Source organism: Phyllostomus discolor, chromosome 3 (genome assembly GCF_004126475.2).
Source record: "Phyllostomus discolor isolate MPI-MPIP mPhyDis1 chromosome 3, mPhyDis1.pri.v3, whole genome shotgun sequence".
Lineage (NCBI taxonomy): Eukaryota > Metazoa > Chordata > Mammalia > Chiroptera > Phyllostomidae > Phyllostomus > Phyllostomus discolor.
Window position 1 is genome coordinate 60,419,583 of NC_040905.2, and position 20,526 is coordinate 60,440,108.

The window sequence follows — 20,526 nt, forward strand, 5'->3', positions numbered from 1 at the left end:
TCACCATAAAGATCACTCAGGTTGTCCTTTTATAACCACGTCTACTTCCCTTCCAGACCCCTCCTTAATCCTTGGCAACCACTAATATATTCTCTGTTCCTGTAATTTTGTCATTCAAGAATGTCTTAGAACTGACTTTTGTAAACTTAGTTTCTCTGGATTTTTATCCAGGTTGTGAGTATCAGGAGTTTGTCCCTTTTTTATTGCTGAGTAGTATTCCATAGTATGGATATACCACAGTTTGTTTAACTGTTGAAGGGCAGTTGGGTTGTTTTTAGTTTTTTTTTCTATTATAAATAAAACTGCTATAAACATTCATGTACAAATTTTTGTGTGAAATAATTTTCATTTTTCTGGGGTAAATACCCAACAGTGCAACTACTGGGCTGTATATTAGCTGCATGCTTAGTTTTTCAAGAAACTGCCACACTGTTTCCTGAGTCATTGAACCATTTTACATTCCTTCTAGTAATGTGTAGGTGACCTAGTTTCTTTGTACATCTGCCAGTAATGTGTCGACACAGGGTAGACTGATCCCTCCCACTTTAATCTTCTTCAAAATTGTTTAAGGTATTCTACTTCCTTTGCCTTTCCATATAAATTTAAGAATAATCTTGTTTATATATCTACTGACCTTGCTCCAAAAGGTATCAGCTTGGGCTCTGGAGGATCTGGAGACTAAAGTTAGTCATGCAGGTGGTCAACCATGTCAATGTAACCAAGACCCAATGAAAACTCTGGACACAAAGGTTTGGGTTAGCCTCCCTGGTTTACAGTACTCTGTGTATTCTGTCTATGGCCATACCACCCTGAACATGCCCGATCTCGTGTGATCTCAGAAGCTAAGCAGAGTAGGGCCTGGTTAGTACTTGGATGGGAGACAATACTCTGTGTATTCTCACACACTGTTGCTGGGAGGGGATGGAAATGTCCCTGACTTGACTGTAAGAGGACAACTGGAAACTCATTCTTGGAATTTTCTTGGATCTGCCCTACATGCCTCTTCCTTGGCTAATTTGAATCTGTACCTTTTGCTATACTACATTGTCACTGTGATATAATAGCTTTCGATGAGTTCTGTGAGTACTTCTGGCAAATGGTCAAGCCTAAAGGTGGTCTTAGTGACACTCACATGCAGTTTTTATCAGAAGTGAGGGTGGTTTTAGGTACTTCAGAAGTTTATATGTACAAAAATTTCTTACTGGGATTTTGAAAGGAATTATGTTAAACCTGTGTATCAATTTGGGGAGAACTGACATTTTACTGTGTTGAGTGATGAAATCTATGAACATGATATGCCTCTTAGCTTTATTTCTTTAGTGTTACATATTTGTTGGTGCTACTATAAATAGATCTTTAACTGCTTGTTGTTGGTATGTAGAAATACAGCTGATTTTTGTATAATGATTTTGTATTTAGTAACACTGCTAAATTACCCTTCTCATCCTAAAACTTTTATCTATAGGTTTTGAATTTTCTATATAAAAAATTATATCATATATGTACAATTTCAGTTTTGTTTTTTCTAATTTTGGTAACTTTTATTTCTTTCAGGCATAAGTTAAAAAATTTAAACTATAAACAAAATAGCCTCAAATGTATTCATATTATTAATTAATGAAATGAGTGAAATATCACATAAAATAAATTATTATGAATAATATAAAACTAACATAAAATTACATTTTCTACTCTGGTGATTTTTTGGATGATATACTTAAAAAAGACCTACCTCTGTCAGGTACTATCATTTAGTTGCTGACTACTGGTCAAAAAGGCTCCTTGTCACCTGATGTTCCTTGATGGCACTTCCCCTATTAGCCCTCTCTCACTCCTCCCTTGTAACTGTCAGTTTGTTCTTTTTCGGGGGGCTGGGGGGGGAGGGTCCAGTGAACTTTATTGATGGTGCACAACAAGGCAGGGCTCCCTAAGCTCCTTCCTTCTTCAGGGGGTCTAGGATGGAAATTGGAGGTTGGGAGAGTCTTGGTGTGCTAGGGGATTGACGGGGCAAGGACTCCCCAGCAGCTGAGGGTCTCTCTTCTTGTTGCTGGGGCTGGTGGTCCAGGGGGTTCTTACTCCTTTGAGGCCATGTGAACCACAAGGTCTACCACCCTGTTGCTGTAGCCAAATTCATTGTCATACGGGGAAATGAGCTTGACAAAGTGGTCATTGAGGGCAACACCAGCCCTGGTATCAAAGGTGGATAAGTGGGTGTCACTGTTAAAGTTTCAGGAGACAACCTGGTCTTTGGTATAGTCCAGGATGCCCTTGAGGGGGCCCTCTGATGCCTGCTTCACTACTTTCTTGATGTCATCATATTTGGCAGCTTTCTCCAGGTGGCAGGTCAGATCCACAACTGACACACTGGGGGTAGAGACATGGAAGGCTATGCCAATGAGATTCCCATTCAGCTCAGGGATGACCTTGCCCACAACCTTGGCAGCACCAGCGGAGGCAGGGATGGTGTTCTGGGCAGCCCCTTGGTCATCATGACACAGCTTGCCAGAGGGCCTATCCATGGTATTCTGGGTGGCAGTGATGGCATGGACTGTGGTGATGAGTCCTTCGGATGACCTTGGCCAGGGGTGCTAAGCAGTTGGTGGTACAGGAGGCATTGCTGACAGTCTTCATGGAGTTGTCATACTTATCATGGTTCACACCCATCACAAACATGGGGGCATCCGCAGAAGGGACAGAGGTGATGACCCTCCTGGCTCCACCCTTCAAGTGAGCTCCAGCTTCCATGGTGGTGAAGACACCAGTGGACTCCACAACATATTCAGCACCAGCATCACCCTGTTTAATGTTGGTGGGATCTCACTCCTGGAAGATGGTGATGAGCTTTCCATTGAAGACAAGTTTCCTGTTCTCAGCCTGGACTGTGCTTTTGAACTTGCCATGAGTAGAGTCATACTGGAACACGGAGATCATGTAGTTGAAGTTAATGAAAGGGTCATTGGTGGAGACAACATCCACTTTGCTAGAGTAAAAGGCAGCCCTGGTGACCAGGTGCCCAATATGTCCAAACCCGTTCACTCAGATCTTCACCATCGTGTCTCAGGATTGAGGCTGGCTCCGCGCAGGAAGATGAGGCTGTCTGTCAAACAGGAGGAGCAGAGCACGCCTCAGTTTGTTCTTTAATACCAGATAATATTTCAAGAGTATCAGGACAAAGAAAGCTCATGAGCACTTAAATTAACAATAACTTCCACTAAGGACTGGTTCATGATAAAAACCGGGCAGAACCAGGTATGGCTAAAGAATTATAAAAAAAATTTATAATCAATTATCCTTACTGCATCCTTACTGAACTTCACTCCCAAAAGACATTTCAAATCTCTAACCAAGCTTTCCATAAGGGTTTTTCTGAATCATCCAGAAGACCCACAGGATGAAATCTTCCATTATTGTCAAGGAATGAAATTTTCTCCTCTGGAATTAAATTTATTTCTGGATTTGTAAAATATTTACAATCCTGGAGTTTGAGATATTGTAATGAATGTAAAGTATATTTAACATGTGTTACAAAATTTGGCAAGTACATATTCACACTTTTTTGTTTTGTATACTGACTAGAAGTAACATTTTAAATTTAATTATGGGGCCAAAAAGATCCTTTTCTCCCCCAAGTGTTTTTTTAAAATTTCTTTCCAAATAGGATCTATATATTTCAAATTATATTTTATTGATTATGCTATTATAGTTGTCCTGATTTTTCCCCTTTTGCCCCTTTTCCACCCAGAACCCTCTATTTCCTCAGACAATCCCTCCACCATTGTTCATGTCCAGGTGTCATGAGTATAAGTTCTTTGGCTACTCCATTTCCTACACTGTACTTTATATCCCCATGTCTATTCTGTAACTACCTAGTTGTACTTAATCATCTTACCTCTTCACCCATCCCTTTATACCTCCCTCCCATCTGGCAACCATCAAAATGCTCTCTGTATCCAGGATTCTGTCTCTGTTCTTGTTTGCTTAGTTTGTTTTTTAGATTCAATTGTTGACAGAATTGTATTTTTGCCATTTTATTGTTCATAGTTTTGATCTTCTTTTTCTTAAATAAGTCCCTTTAATATTTCATACAATAATGGTTTGGTCATGATGAACTTCTTTAGTTCTTTTCTTGTCTGGGAAGCTCTTTATTTGGTCTTCAAATCTAAATGATAGCTTTGCTGGGTGGAGGTCCCTGCTTTTCATGACTTTGAATATTTCTTGCCAATTCCTTCCAGCCCACACAGTTTCTTTTTTGAGAAAGCAGCTGATAGCCTTATGGGAACTCCCCTGTAGCTAACTAACATTTTCCTCTTGCTGCTTTTAAGATTCTCTCTTTATCTTTAAACTTTGTCATTTTAATAATGATGTTTCTTGGAGTGAGCTTTTTGCATCCATCATAATTGCAACTCTGTGCTTCCTGGACTTGCATGTCTATTTCCTTCACCAAATTAGGGAGGTGACAAAGATTTCATTATTTTTTTATTTCATTATTTTTTCAAATAGATTTCCAATCCCTTGCTCTTTCTCTTCCTGTTCTGGCACCCCTACAATGTGAAAGTTGGACCTCTTGAAATTTTCTCAGAGGCTGCTTATACTATCACTTTTTGGATTCGTTTTTCTTCTTGTTGTTCTGATTGGTTGTTTTTTTTCTTCCTTATGTTCCAAATCATTGATATGATTCTTGGCTTCATCCATTCTACTTCTGTTTCCCTGTAAATTGTTCTTTATTTCAATTAGTGTATCCTTTGTTTCTGACTGGGTCTTTTTATGCTGTTGAGGTCCTCACTAAGTTCCTGGAGAATCCTAACCAGTGTTTTGAATTCTGAATCTGATAGATTGCTTATCTCCATTTTTTAGCTCTTTTTCTAGAGTTTTGATCTGTTCTTTCATTTGGGCCATTTTTCTTTGTCTCCTTGTTCCGGCAGCCTCCTTATGTTTGTTTCTATGTATTAGGTAGAGCTGCTTTGAGTCCGTGTCTTCATAGCATGACCTAATGTAGTAGATGTCCTGTAGGGTCCAGTGGCACAGCCTCCCCTATCACCCAAGCTGGGGACTTGAAGTATACCCTCCTCTTGTAGTTGAGCCTTGACTGCTGTTTGCAGATCAATGGGAGGGATTTACCCAGTTCAGTCAGCTGCAAGGATTGGCTGTGACCACTTACCATGAACCTCCATTCTCCAAGGAGGGTCAGCTATGCAGAAACAGGGTGGTGGTGCTCTAATGTGGTCTGTAGCTGTCCATTGGATAGGCTGGCCCTGGGGTGTCTCAGGTGGTACAGGCCAAGGTGAGCCCCCCACCTGTGTTTTTTCAGGTGTCACCTTGCCTCAGCTATAAAGCAATCTGAGATAGCTGCTACTGTGCTGGGCTTGTCGATTACCAGAAGCCAAGCTATGAAATCTAGGCTGGCTGCTGCTAGTGCTGGGCCTGGGCCTCACTGAGGCCCGCTGTTGCTTGATAGGGTTTAGAAAGTTGTGAACCATGAGCCATGACTAGTCCTTCATATGGAAAAAGCGCTTGGGTGGGCCAGTAAGTAAGGTGGGATGGAGTCTCTGGGAATCTCCAAGGCAGGTCAAAGAGTGTTAGCCAGGTTGACAAAGTCTTGGATATCACTCTAACTTGCCGGCTCTGTGGTGGTAGGGCTCAGCAAAGGGAGAATGGCCTCTGCTCACCCTGATGCCAGACACTTCAGTCTCTCCTCGTATGCCACTGGCGCCTTTTAAGCTGCTACCCTGGTTTGGAGATCAGACAGAGTGAATCTGAGTAGGTGAGTCCATGTGTGGGTTTCCTGAGAGAAACTGGGACTCCAGAAGTTCCTTTCACTGACTTCATTCCTGCTTGTTTTTGCAGCTATAATTTGTGGGGACTTATCTTCCTGGTGCTGGAGCCCTGGGCTGGGGGTCCTGGTGTGGGTCTGGGACTCCTCACACCTGAGATATCCCTCCCAAATTTTTATCCACTACACATGTGTGAGGGACCAGCCTGTTCTGCATCTGTGCCCCTCCTACCAGTCTGAATGGATGTGGCTTCTTTGATTCTGCAGTTGTCAGACTTCCATTCAACTTGATTTCTGCTGGTTCCGAATGACGTTTGTTCCATATGTTGTAATTTTGATGTGGTTGTGTGAAGGCAAGTCATGTCTGCCTATGGCGCTATCTTAACTGGAAGTCTCCCTACCCCAGGTGTTTTAAAATCAGGATCAGAATTACTTGGATATTGTTAACATAGCAATGGATGGGAATTATTTCCCAAAGAATCTCAAATATATCATTTGGTTATCACTCTAGGTGGACGGTATCTATTACTTTATTTCATAGAGAAAATTTAAAAAATTTAAAATCATACTCCACTGACCAGTGTGGCTCAGTTGGGCATCAGCCTGTAAAACAAGAGGTTGCTGGTTTGATTCCCAGTTAGGGCACATGCCTGGGTATGGGACTGGTCCTTGGTTGGGGCACCCACAGTAGGCAACCAATTGATGTTTCTTTCTCACATTGATGTTTCTCACCCACTCTTTCTCGCTCCCTTCCCTCTCTCTAAAAATAAATAAATAAACAAAAAAAATCATACTGATGGGAAAGGCCTGAGAAGCAACTTATAAGGTTAGCTAAGGTGGAGGATTAATCTCTCTTCAGTTGGTCAGATTTCCATGCTTTTGATCCAAAAATTTATATCCATCAGTAGAAACATGGACAATGGAAAACTTTCCTAAAAGAAGCTGTGACGTTAGAAAAAACTAAATTTATTAGAATACCCATTTGCTAGAAAAAAATTTACAAATTGTGAAAAAGGGAGTCTAAAACCTTACACTTCTACAACTATTTAATACCAAATATTTTAATATCATAGTAAAAATATAGTATTAGTGTTACTTTTGCTTGTTTGCATAATCATTATTTATTCAAATCCTTTATTGAAAGAAGCAGTTGACAGTGATTCCACTGCTGGGAATAAACACTAAGAATCCCAAAACATCATTTCGAAAGAACTTACATGCTCCTGTGTTCACAGCAGTGCTATATACAACAGCCAAGTGCTGGAAACAGCCCAAATGCTCATCAGTAGATGAATGGATTAAAAAAAACTGTGGTACACTTATATGATGGAATACTGTGCAGCACAAACAAAGAAGAAGGAATTCCTACCCTTTGGCACAGCATGGATGGAACTGGATAATATTAGGCTAAGTGAGAGACTTCCGGCCAAGATGGAGGCATAGGTGGACACACTTTGCCTCCTAGCACAACCAAAATTAAGGACAACAAAAAATAACCAGAACAGACAGAAAATTGAACTGTATGGAAGTCCTGACAATAATTCATCCAGACTGGTAAGAGGGGTAGAATCAGCTGCTGGCAGAGAGGGGTCACGGCAGGAAAAAGTGGTGGCTAGCAGACCCCAGTGGCAAACTCTGGGCACAGGGAAGCAATGAGCAGACCCACTGAGGGGTGCAAGGCAGCTGGCTGTCCGCAGTCACACCTTTGGGCACAGATAAACTAGGTGAAAATGGGTGGTGAGACAGGCTGTGCAGCCCAGGGCCCCAGTGCTGGGAAATAAAGCCTAAAAGCACTGATTGAAAACACATGTGAGCCCTGGCTGGCGTAGCTCAGTGGATTGAGCGCGGGCTGGGAACCAAAGTGTCCCAGGTTCGATTCCCAGCCAGGGTACATTCCTGGGTTGCAGGCCATAACCCCCAGCAACCGCACATTGATGTTTCTCTCTCTCTCTCTCTCTCTCTCTCTCTCTCTCTCTCTCTCTCTCTCTCTCTCACCCTCCCTAAAAAAATAAATAAATAAAATCTTTAAAAAAAAAAAAAAAAAAAAAAAAAAAAAAAAAGAAAACACATGTGGGGGTTGAGGTGCTGGGAGATACAGCCCCACAGGAGATTTTGTTGGAGAGACCCACAGGGTCCTAGAATGTACACAAGCCCACCCACCCAGGAACCAGCACCAGAAGGTCCCAATTTGCTTGTGGGAAGCAGCAGAAGGGACTGAAATCTGACAGAGAGTGGAGCAAATGCCATTGTTTAATCTCAGACCCCATCCCCACATACAGTGTCACAACCCAGTGACTGGGTTGCCCCACCCTGGTGAACACCTAAGGCTCCACCCCTCATACATAACAGGTGCAGTCAGACCTTCCCAAAAATTGGCTCAAACAGAAGAATAAATCAAAGCCAAGAGACAGCCAACCTATCAGATGCACAGTTCAAAGCACTGGTGATCAGGATGCTCACAGAATTAGTTGATTTTGGTCGCAAATTAGATGAAAAAATGAAGGATACACTAAGTGAAATGAAGAAAAATGCACAGGGAACCAATAGTGATGGAACAAAAACTGGGTCTCAAATCAATGGAGTGGACCAGAAGGAAGAAAGAAACAACCAAACAGAAAAGAATGGAGATATAAGTATTCAAAAAAATGAGGAGAGGCTTAGGAACCTCCAAGATATCTTGAAACATTCCAACATCCGAATTATAGGGGTACCAGAAGGAGAAGAGGAAGAGCAACAAGTGGAAAACTTATTTGAACAAATAATAAAGGAGAACTTCCCTAATCTGGCAAAGGGAATAGACTTCAAAGAAATCCAGGAAGCACAGAGAGCCCCAAAGAAGTTGGACCCAAGTAGAAACACACCAAGGCACATCATCATTACATAAGCCAAGGTGAAAATGAAGGAGAGAATCCTAGAAGCAGCAAGAGATAAGGGGACAGTAACCTACAAAGGAGTTCCCATCAGACTGTCAGCTGATTTCTTAAAAGAGATATTGCAGGCAAGAAGGGGCTGGAAAGAAGTATTCCAAGTCATGAAAGGCAAGGACCTACATCCAAGATTGCTCTATCCAGCCAATCTCTCATTTAGAATGGACGGGCAGAAAAAGTGCTTCTCAGATAAGGTCAAGTTAAAAGAGTTCATCATCACCAAGCCCTTATTTTATGAAATGTTAAAGGGACTTATCTAAGAAAAAGAAGATAAAAAACATGTATAGTAAAAGGACAGCAAACTCACAATTATTAACAACCACACCTAAAACAAACACAAAAACAAACTAAGCAATCAACTAGAACAGGAACAGGAATGGAGATCACATGGAGGGTTAGCAACAGGGGAGTGGGAGGAGGAGACAGGGGGAAAAGGTACAGAGAATAAGTAGCATAGATGGTAGGTAGAAAATAGACAGGGGGAGGGTAAGAGTAGTATGGGAAATGTAGAAGTTAAAGAACTTATGACACATGGACATGAACTAAAGGGGGGGAATGTGGGTGGGAGGGGGTGTGCTGGGGGGAGGGGAGTAAAGGGGAAATGGGACAACTGTAATAGCATAATCAATAAAATATATTAAAAATATTATGCTAAGTGAAATAAGCCAGGTGGTGAAAGACAAATACCATATGATCTCATTTATAAGAGAAATCCAATGAACAAAATAAACTAATGAGCAAAACAGAACTAGAGACATGCATATAAGGACCGGATTGATGGCTGCCAGAGGAAATGTGGGGGAATGGTGGGAAGAAGTGGAAGGGAGTAGTCAAAGAACATGTATGATGACCCACGGACATGGACAACAGGGTGAGAATTGACTGTGGGTTTGGGAGAGATGTGGTGGCACTGGAAGGAGGAGGGCAAAGGGGGTAAAACTGGGACAACTATAATAGAATAAAGAAGAATAAAACAAGCATTTGAAATGACTTCCATATATATTATAGTAGACTAAAAGAAAATGGAATCCTGGCTGGTGTAGCTCAGTGGATTGAGTGCCAGTCTGCAAACCAAAGGGTTGCTAGTTCAATTCTCAGTCAAGGCAACATGCCTGGGTTGCAGGCCAGGTCCCCAATGGGGGGCACTTGGGAGGCAACCACACATTGAGGTTTCTCTCCCTCTCTCCCCCGCTTCCCCTCTCTCTAAAAATAAATAAATATTTTAAAAAATAAAGGAAAAAAGAGTAAAGAGTAAAAGGAATAGAAAAATAGGATAAAGGCAGGGATAAGGTAAGAGTAACACACGAAGATTAATAATACAAAGACCTGTACAACTGCCAGATGATGGCTGATAATTTGGCTGAGCTTTCTATTGACCAATACAGAGAGGGTAATACAATTGACTATAAGTCACTGCATCTAGGTGTTAAAAGCAAAGCAGCTGTGGAGAACAGCTGCAAACTTATGATACAACACTAAAGAGCAACTTGGGAGAAGTAACTCAGAGGACATAAAGATAATATCTTTCAGGTGACCTAATAGTCTGTGGTAGTTTGGCTTACTCAAGAGATAAAATTAAGCACATCTAAAGGAATGGATGGACTGTATCTCCTTTAGACAATTATATTTTTTAAGGTAATTACATTATTTTTATTTTTGCCCAATAAGAACTGAGCAACAGAAAGTCTGAAGTTATATTCTCAGGCAAGAACTTGGGTGGCAGATTATTTTTGCGATTTTGGGGTCATCAATATGCTTTAATATCCACTCAAATTATGAAGGCTAACAGGATATGTGCCCAAATAGATGGCCATTCTCTACAAAAAGGTGTGTGTGGGGGTGTTGAGGGAGTGCCTGGGAGGAGGAAGGGCCAAGATTTTAAAAATAATAGTGTTGACTTTACTCCAATACGTGGATAAATAGATCACAGAAGTCTCAACTTGGATGGCATGCCTGTAAAACTTTCAGCCTAGGTATGATATTCCAGCCACAAATCATTATCAATAAATAGCCCATAGAATGTAGAGAATTTGTAAAATTCCATTTTAAGCAAGTAGATTTAAAGTTGTAATATGACTGTAATATATAGTCCTAGTAATTATTATCACTACTAAGAAATAAAAATTAAAATTATTTGAGTATTTACTTTGTTCCTGGCATGGCACTAAGCACCTCAATACACTAATTCATTAAAACCTGAGAATAATTTTACAAAGTAGGTAGTATTATCTTTACTTTGCCGATGAGGAAACAGGTCTGGTGAAGTTATGAAATTTTCTAACTGCGGTGTTAGTAAATAAGAATATAGGATCCATGACTGCAGGGACTTTGTTTTGTTCACCCTTTATTCCTACTGTGCTAGGGTAGTGCCCAACCACAGAGACTCCTGATAAATATTTGTTGAAGTAGCTGAGTCCAACTGCCAGCCTCTGAAACTTTACAGTAGAGGGCTATGAGAATATAAGCCTGTTGATGGTTTCAGTTTAAAGCAGCTGGCTGCTTATTTCTTTCTTAAAGTAATGACATATACTCCATCAACTTGTGTTGGTACAGTAAGTGGAAAAATGATAGCTATCTTCAGTGTACCGATGTGGACTTTTAGAAGATACTTTGTTGCAGTTAAGAATTTTTTCATTTTCATATTCTTTTCCTGAGCTGGTTAGCTTAATTATATCAAAGTTGGGTTTAAATAGCAAATGATTCACTTCACTTAATAAGGATAAATATGTATATTTTATATATATATATAAATATATATATAAAAACAACTATAGACTGAATCCTTTAAAGGGTTAAGGAAAGTTCACAATTACTTTCTGTTGACCAAAGAGGAACAGGATTGAAACATATGGATGGCCCAACAAAAGAACAGTTTCAACTGGAATTTTTCTCACTGATAGGCCAATAGTATACAAAAGCCAAAAAAGTACACAAACATTTACTGCATTTGTTCTATTTAATTTCTGTAGGTATTCCTTTCTTCTCCATTCATTTATTAATTTCATCTTTTAAAGCCAGGTGAAAATCTGTTGTAAGATTCTGTTTTTTTTTTAAAAAAGATTTTATCTATTTAATTTTAGAGAGGGAAAGGAAGGGAGAAAGAGAGGGACAGAAACATCAATGTGTGAGAGATACATGGATTGGTTGCCTCTTGCACGCCCCCAACTGGGGACCAGGCATGTGCCCAGACTGGGAATTGAACCAGCGACCTATCAGTTCTCAGGTCAGCACTCTATCCACTGAGCCACACCAGCCAGGGCAGATTCAGTTTTCCTGATTATGTTTTTAAAGGTGGACACTAAACATGTATAGTGTTAGTATAGTTAGCCATGTCACCAAAAAGAACTGATGACTCAGTCCACAGTGATATGATATGGAAAAACTTAATGCAATACAGAATGTTACTATTAATGGCATAGGTTAGTACAACAGTGCTAAGATATCTGTGTATTGTTTTTTCTATCTGTATTATTCTTTTTTTTTGCTAAAACATCACCTTCAATGTATCTTGAGTACAGAAGATGAGCATTTGCTTTTAGCTGACTACAGATAGCAATCTTTCATAAGCCATGAATGCAAACCAATGGAGAAAAGGGCCTCAAGGTCAATGCTCCTAACTTGAGATAGCCAATCAATAGGTCATTTCCTAAACAGGAGGTTTCTGTGTAACCATTCCACAGAAATCAGTATTTTTAAAAAGAACAATTTTCTTCAATACAGCACAATAAGCTTGCTGTAGATTTCAACACGGAAAGTAACATTTTCACTTTTATATAACTCACATCTCTTTCTGACATGAAAGGTCAGCCAAAGGGTAAGGGGCAGCATGGGCCTCAGTGAAGTATAGTGAAGTGTAAAAATCTTGTTTCTTATCTTTAAAGATGAAACAGAGAAAATGTTAAAAATCTGGGATCATGCTACCCTAAGACACTAAAATGTAATATCTATAATAATTACTAGAAAACAGTTTTTGGAATTTTGGTAATGATTTTTTTCTTGAATTTTAAACTTCTATTTTACATATACAAGACAAAGCATACTTATATTATAAATGATAATACTTCACACTTTATTTCAGAATATAATGGCTCAAGTTTTATGGAAAAAAGTGACTTAAATATGTTCTTAAAAAGGAACCCAAAAGTATTAAATTAAAAAATAAAATTTACTAAAGAAAAAAAAAGTTACCAAAAAGTTACAAGAATAATACAGTTAACTCCTGAGTTTCTTTTCCCCAGGTTTGTCACTTCTTAAAAACATTTGTTCTATCTTCCACTCTTTCAACTTCATGTATATACATAAACATGTATATACGAACATATTATTTTATTCTGAACTATTTGGGAAAAAGTTGTAAATATGTTCTTTCGTATGTATTTCCTAAAAACAAGGAAATTCTCTTATGCAACCACACTGTAGTTATCACATTCAGAAGGTTTTACATTGAGAGGTACTTTTTACTCTACATTTGTGTGCCAGTTTTGCCAGTTATACTTACATTTTTACTCTCTAGAGAATCCACTCCAGAATCATGTACTGAAAACTATTAAGATTTAATTATTATTTCTTTTTGTAGTCATCCATTTGTATAGATGTTTACATGATAGTTTTATTTGGTATCTTCTAGAAGCTCATTTTATTTGGTTTCAATTTGAAACTTTGGAATGATAATATCAGTACCTGACTATCTCAGCATGTGTCTCACTGCCGCTTTGCTGTTAGCCCTTGGAGGGTTATTTGAAGTAAAATTAAAATCAGTCAAATTTTCTGTTTGCTAGAGGTCCTAGTAAATGATTTGATAAAGAGGAGATTAAAATCAGTGAGTAAAAGGGAGTTTTCTAAAATCTTTCAGGCTTGTCTTTAACCATGATAATTTTCTTCCACACCCATTAGAAAATGTAGAATTAACTGTAGAATTAATGTTGTTGTTGATGGCTTAGAAATAGTTTACACAGCTGAACCAAGGAACTTAATATGCTTAAAATCTTGGATATGGCATTTAACTTTAATTTGTCCCAATTTCTCTACTCGTAAAGGCAAGAAAAAAAAGCAGAGTATTGTGTACCATACAGATATCTACCAGGATTTTAGGCAGTTAACCTGGTGAAATCATTATATGAAATGTATCAAAGAAGGACAGGCACATCTTATTATAAAGAGTGATCATGAATAAACTGTCTGCTCAAGAGAGCAAAGAAATATCTTTGTTTTTCAGGCTACATTTATTGTAGAAAAAAGTAGAAAACAGATAAATAAAGAGAAAAAATGGCAAAACAAATAATCCTACCATTCAAAAATAACAACTTAAAAAAATATCTGTCTTAAGGTACTGTTTTGTATCTTGCATTCTGAAAATATATAAAATACATAAAAGTACATAAACACGCTTGTTTTTGTTTACAAAAATACATTGCTTTAATGTATAGAAAAGTTAACCATATTTCAATAATGCATTTAAAAAATACCATATTGAAGGCTGTTGCTCTGATAATCAGCGGATGCTTTCACCGGTAACAATGATAAACTCTCAACAAAATATAACACAGCTATTTGATGGTAAGGGAGAGAAACCAAAATAGGCAGTAACCAGGGGATACTAAACCTTTCAAAGGATGGATCTTCACTGGGTGGCTCTTCACCTGAGAGAATTTTCCTTTCTGCATGTTCAGGATGGCTAGAACTCAAGCAAGAGGCTGCTATTAATGGTCTGAAGTGTCAAAAGATGGAGTTTAGAGATGCCAAAACTGATGGAAACTATGAAGAGAAATTCCTAAGGGAAAAAAAGAGCTAAACATAGAGAGAAAAAGTTCCAAACCTGTGTAATTTCCCCTCAGTCTCTTAGATGATTTCTAAACTATGTTTGCATAGAGAAGACTCTTAGGAGCTGGTAGATGGCTAGAGCTGGGAAGCTGCAGAAGCTGAGCAGAGATTTTAAGCTGCTGCTTAAATAGGAGAGACAAGGTAGAGTCTGCATCTGGTCAAATTAGAGAGGCTAGATAAACAAACACCTTGAGCTTTCCACTGACACCCAGAAAGTTCATTCTCTAGGAGTAAAAATGATGTTTTTGGTCTAAGGGCTAACTCTAAAACTAAGGGAAAAGTTACCATATAAAGGTGTAAAACTAAGTCTGAACAAATTTAAGGTTATCTGCCAATAAGTCCAATGTCCACCAGAAGACTGAGACTTCTTGGAAGAATATGACAGAACCTAGGGACTCATTGCTACAATGTCCAACATATAATAAAAACTTACCAGGCATGTAAAGGCACAAGGAAATCCACAGTGAAGGGGGATGGAGAGAAAACAACAGAAATAGAGTCAAAGATGACCCAGATGTTGGAATTAGCAAACAAAGACTTTAAAGCAACTACTATATGAGTAAATATGTTCAAGGACTTAAAGTGATAGCTATAATGAGTGAAAGATAGAATATTTTAACCGACAAATTGAAATCTTAAGAAAAAACAAAACAAAACCAGGTTGAGATACTAAAACTGTAAAGTATAATATTTAGAAGGAAAATGCTCTGCATAGACTTAAGAGCAGAATGAGAAGGCAGAAGAAAACTTCAGTAAACTTTAGACTGATCAACCAGAGTATCTGAGCTAAAGAGCAGAGAGAAAAAAGGGGGAAAAAAATGAACAAAACCTGACTGACCTGTGATTTGTGAGACAATATAAGCTACCTAATTTATGTGTAATCAAAGTCTCAAATGAAGAGGAAAAATAGAATATGGCAGCAAAAATACCTGAATTATAAACCAAAGATGCTCAGCAAACATTGAATAGGACAGATGCAAAGAAAACAAAACTAGGGACATCATAATAAGACCATTAACCTCTAAAGATAAAAGATCTTGAAAGTAAAAGCTTTACTCATAATAGTCAATAAATAATTGGATACAACCCAGATGTCCATCAACAGGAAAATGGGTTAACAAATTGTGATATATTCATAAAATAAATATTACTTCGTAATTAAAAAGGATAAACTAGTGATACATGTAACAGCTTGATAAATCTCGAAAACATTATGTTAGGTGAAAGAAGAAAAACAGAAGAGTACAAGCTCTATATGCCATTTATGTGAAGTTTAATAACAGACAAAAAAAAAGATAAAAGAAACAAACAAAAAACCCAAAACTATGGAGACAGAAATTTGAACAAAAGTTGCAAGAGTGAGGTGGGGAAGGCAAGAAGAATTGACTGGAAGTAAGAAGAAAATTTTGAGGGTGATGGAAATGTTCTATATTTTTATCAGGGTAGTGGTTGCAATACACCTTTGTGAAAATGCAACAATTTGTACACTGAAAAGCTGATCATTTCACTATATGCACAATTTATATTTGAAACAAAAATCAAAATAAAACTATACTTCAAAATATACTTCATATGCAAATATTGTATTTAATTTATATTACTGAATAGAACTTATTATCCTAGGACATATTTTTTTTCATCTCTGTACAAAATCATTGACCAACCCATGAATGAAACCCTCCTGAAATTACTAGCAACTGAGCTAATTAGCCAAACCAGTCTTTTATTCCTTTTATAGTCCTCAACAATTTAAAATTTATTATAAGAATACATCTATATGTGTAGAACAATTTGATGGTGTTTGGTACCTTTATCTGAAAAAAAGATGAACTCATCTGCTAAATTGCAGAGGCTAGTCTAAAATTACAGCTAAAAGGTTAAAAAAAATCACCGTTTTTACTTTAAAATGGTTACATGCTAATCATGTATCCTTGGTGACTCTCTCAAGTAAGGAACTTGTCACATCCACACAGTGTTCAACATTTTCAGGTAACAGACAGTTCTGGTCCTTATGAACTTGTCAATGATAGACAGTGTAAGTGCACTTTATTACTAAAGGACTGGCAAAGCTTCCAGAGAATATTAAAAATTATAGTCCCAAAAGGACAGTTCAGTAAAAATTCACCAACCCTTTTTATTATGAAGACTACTAATATGAGTCATTACATCCCAAGGCAGCAGAACTAATGAGCATATAATAATAATTTAAACTCTATGACATTTAAACAAATTATATGACAACGAAGTAACAAAAACAGGCAATGTACCTGTTTTCTAAGAGTAAAAGGAGACAATGCAGTATTTTCTGAGTTGATTAAAAAAGTACTTGACCTTTATGATGAAGCCTGTGGTCCTTTCTCCGTTCAATCGCAGCCACTAATATTATACCACATAGTGATAGAGAATGCTGTGGAGGCATTGGTTATGGTTTCTATAACTCTTCAGCCTGAAATATCTTCCCTTCTTGTATCTATACTTCCTTTCTTAACAGATCACAGAAATGTACTTTCTACCTTAAAATGCCTGGTTGTGAGGACATCACACAAATGTATTTTTCTCTTCTTTGATATCATTATATTTCTATTGTATTGTCCTTGTTCCTTTTAGCATGCTCATGTTTTCCCAAATTTATTATTTTTTTATATGTAATTTTTTGTCTGCTTCTGCTTTTTTTTTTAAAAGATTTTATTTACTGGACTTCTGGCAAAATGGAGGCATAGGTGGACACACTGTGCCTCCACGCACAACCAAGATTAGAACAACAATTTAGAACCAGAATAACACCCAGAACTGACAGAGAATTTATCTGAATGGAAGTCAGACGGCCAAGAAGTTGAAGTAAACCCGTTTATCCAGACCAGTAGGAGGAGCGGAGCCACTTGGGGCGCAGGTCGACAGCGGCTCGCGGTGATGGGGGAGAACTCGGTGCGAACTTGCCGCACAAGCCATCTGGGGCGTGCAAGATTGCAGTGGTAGACCCTGAGTACGCAAGTAGCGGCTGGTGGACCCAGTGAAGCAGTGATTGTGGACCAGGGCAGAGCTCGCAACCCAGGATCCCAGAGAAGGGACTGTGATCCCAGGAGAATGGAACTACCGCCATTGTTTCTTCCCGCCCCCGTCCCCACGTACACCGTCACAATCTAGTGACTGGGGTGCCCAGCCCAGGTAAACACCTAAGGCTCTGCCCCTCACCCTAACGACAGCGACCAGACAGGGGGGGAAAAAAAAGGAGAGACGGAGAGAGATACGTCTCCAACAGAAGAACAGATCAGTCCCCCAGGACTCATCCTTTTGAGCGACCAAGAAATAGCCAAACTATCAGATGCACAGTTCAAAACACTGGTGATCAGGAAGCTCACAGAATTGGTTAATTTTGGGTGCAAATTAGATGGAAAAAATGCAGGCTACCACAAAAGAGATACAGGAAGATGCACGAAGTGCCAATAGTGATGGGAAGGAAACTGGGTCTCAAAACAATAGAGTGGACCAGAAGGAAGTAAAAAACAACCAAGCAGGAAAATATGAAGAAATAAGAATTAAAAAAAAAAATGAGGAGAAGCTTAGGAGCCTCCAGGACATCTTTAAATGTTCTAACATCTGAATTATAGGGGTACCAGAAGGAGAAGAGGAAGAGCAACAAGTGGAAAACTTATTTGAACAAATAATAAAGGAGAACTTCCCTAATCTGGCAAAGGGAATAGACTTCAAAGAAATCCAGGAAGCACAGAGAGCCCCAAAGAAGTTGGACCCAAGTAGAAACACACCAAGGCACATCATCATTACATAAGCCAAGGTAAAAATGAAGGAGAGAATCCTAGAAGCAGCAAGAGATAAGGGGACAGTAACCTACGAAGGAGTTCCCATCAGACTGTCAGCTGATTTCTCCAAAGAGACCTTACAGGCAAGAAGGGGCTGGAAAGAAGTATTCCAAGTCATGAAAGACAAGGACCTACATCCCAGATTGCTCTATCCAGCAAAGCTCTCATTTAGAATGGATGGGCAGAAAAAGTGCTTCTCAGATAAGGTCAAGTTAAAGGAGTTCATCACCACCAAGCCCTTATTTTATTAAATGTTAAAGGAACTTATCTAAGAAAAGAAGATAAAGAAAAAACATGTATAGTAAAAGGACAGCAAACTCACAATTATTAACAACCACACCTAAAGCAAAACCAAAAGAAACTAAGCAAACAACTAGAACAGGAACAGAACCACAGAAATGGAGATCACATGGAGGGTTAGCAACAGGGGAGTAGGAGGAAGAGAGAGGGGGAAAAGGTACAGAGAATAAGTAGCATAAAATGTAGGTTGAAAATAGATAGGGGGAGGGTAAGAATAGTATGGGAAATGTAGAAGCTAAAGAACTCATAAGTATGACACATGGACATGAACTAAAGAGGGGGATATGGGTGGGAGAGGGTGTACAGGGTGGAGGGGAGTGAAGGGGGAAAATGGGACAACTGTAATAGCATAATCAATAAAATATATTTAAAAATAAAAAGATTTTATTTACTTATTTTTAGAGAGGGAAGGGAGGGAGAAAGAGAGAGAGAGAGAGAGAGAGAAACATCAATGTGTGGTTGCTGGGGGCTGTGGCCTGCAACCCAGGCATGTGCCCTGACTGGGGATCAAACCTGCGATGCTTTGGTTCGCAGCCTGTGCTCAATCCACTGAGCTATGCCAGCCAGGGCTCCAAATTGATTATTTATCTTGACCACCTATTCAACTCTTAATGCTTATTTGTTCATATTATTATTCAAACATACTATGGATGTTTGGCACAAGAACCCTCCTTTAAAAGAAAATAAGATCCTTCCTTGATAACTGAAAAACTTTTATCACCATCACTTTGCTGTTTAGAAACTTTCATTCTTAAAATCATTGATTAGTTTTCTGACTGAATCTCAGATCCATTTTCTGTTCTTATCCTGGCAGCCTTCTGCTGCTAAAAAACACTGCTGATTACTTTCTCACTGACATGTTATCCATATCTTCAGATTCACATTCCTATCATCACTCTTATTTCTTTTTTGTATCTGCTTCCTCTTGAAAATATCTATTTGTAGCTATAGTGTAGTAGAAAACACACTGGACTTACGGATATAATGCCTGGGTGAGATGTCTAGTTCTAACATTTTCTAGCTTTATGATTCTGTGAAAATCACATGACTAAGCCTCAGTTTTGTTTTGTATAAAATAGAAATAATAATAATAAGACTTATTTCACATTTTTGTTATTGGGGAATCTATGAGATGATCTATGTGAAAGTACTTTATATATTCTAAAGTCCAGCCAAATGTAAATATTATTTGTCAGTTTCTGATGTATGGGAATTTTTTTTTTTTGGTGTTCATTACTTTCTATATCTATCCCCTTTAAGAGCTTGTTTTTAAGTTAATGTTATCATTCACATATAAATGACTACGTATTTATATATATACTGGAAACTGGCTTGAACCAATTTATAGGATGGCTTTACATTTTTAATTACCAGTACAGAAAAACAGAATGCTTTGCTGTATATCCATCCATTTTCCTCACTTTTCTCACTATGCTGAGTGACTCTGCCATGCCTCACGGAATATTATAGAATGTAAGTGGTGTGGGGATCAGATGGAAAGTTTCCCATTTCCAACCAGTTAGCAATGCACAGGAAAGAGACATGAAATGTGGTTGGAGTGATGTATTGTCATCATTTCTGGAGAAAACAACTCAGTCAGCAACGTTATATTTCTCTGCAGGACAAAGACAGGATGATGTGTTCAAGTAGTTCAACGAAAGGCAGTAGTAGTAGAAGGATTGGCCAGCCTCAAAGTGTGAAAAAAGTGAGTAAAGGAAAATTACCACTCCTTCACTCCCTGCCCACTCTCCAACCTATTATCCTGTTAAATGTTTGTTGTAACACTTACACTTACTAGCACCTGCAATAATTTGTTTGCTTCTTTATTTGCTAGCTTTTGGGGGGAGAGATTATATTGCAGTTATTGCCCATGTGCTCTGACTGCAATGTG

General features: G+C 38.5%; 1 protein-coding gene and 1 pseudogene across 2 annotated transcripts in view; both read right to left on the reverse strand.

The window, feature by feature from the left end:
• The window catches only part of FAM172A (family with sequence similarity 172 member A), a 410,616-nt gene that overhangs the window by 13,920 nt on the left and 376,170 nt on the right, over positions 1 to 20,526 (reverse strand). The window lies entirely within an intron of this gene.
• LOC114512476 lies at positions 2,005 to 3,066 on the reverse strand (annotated as a pseudogene).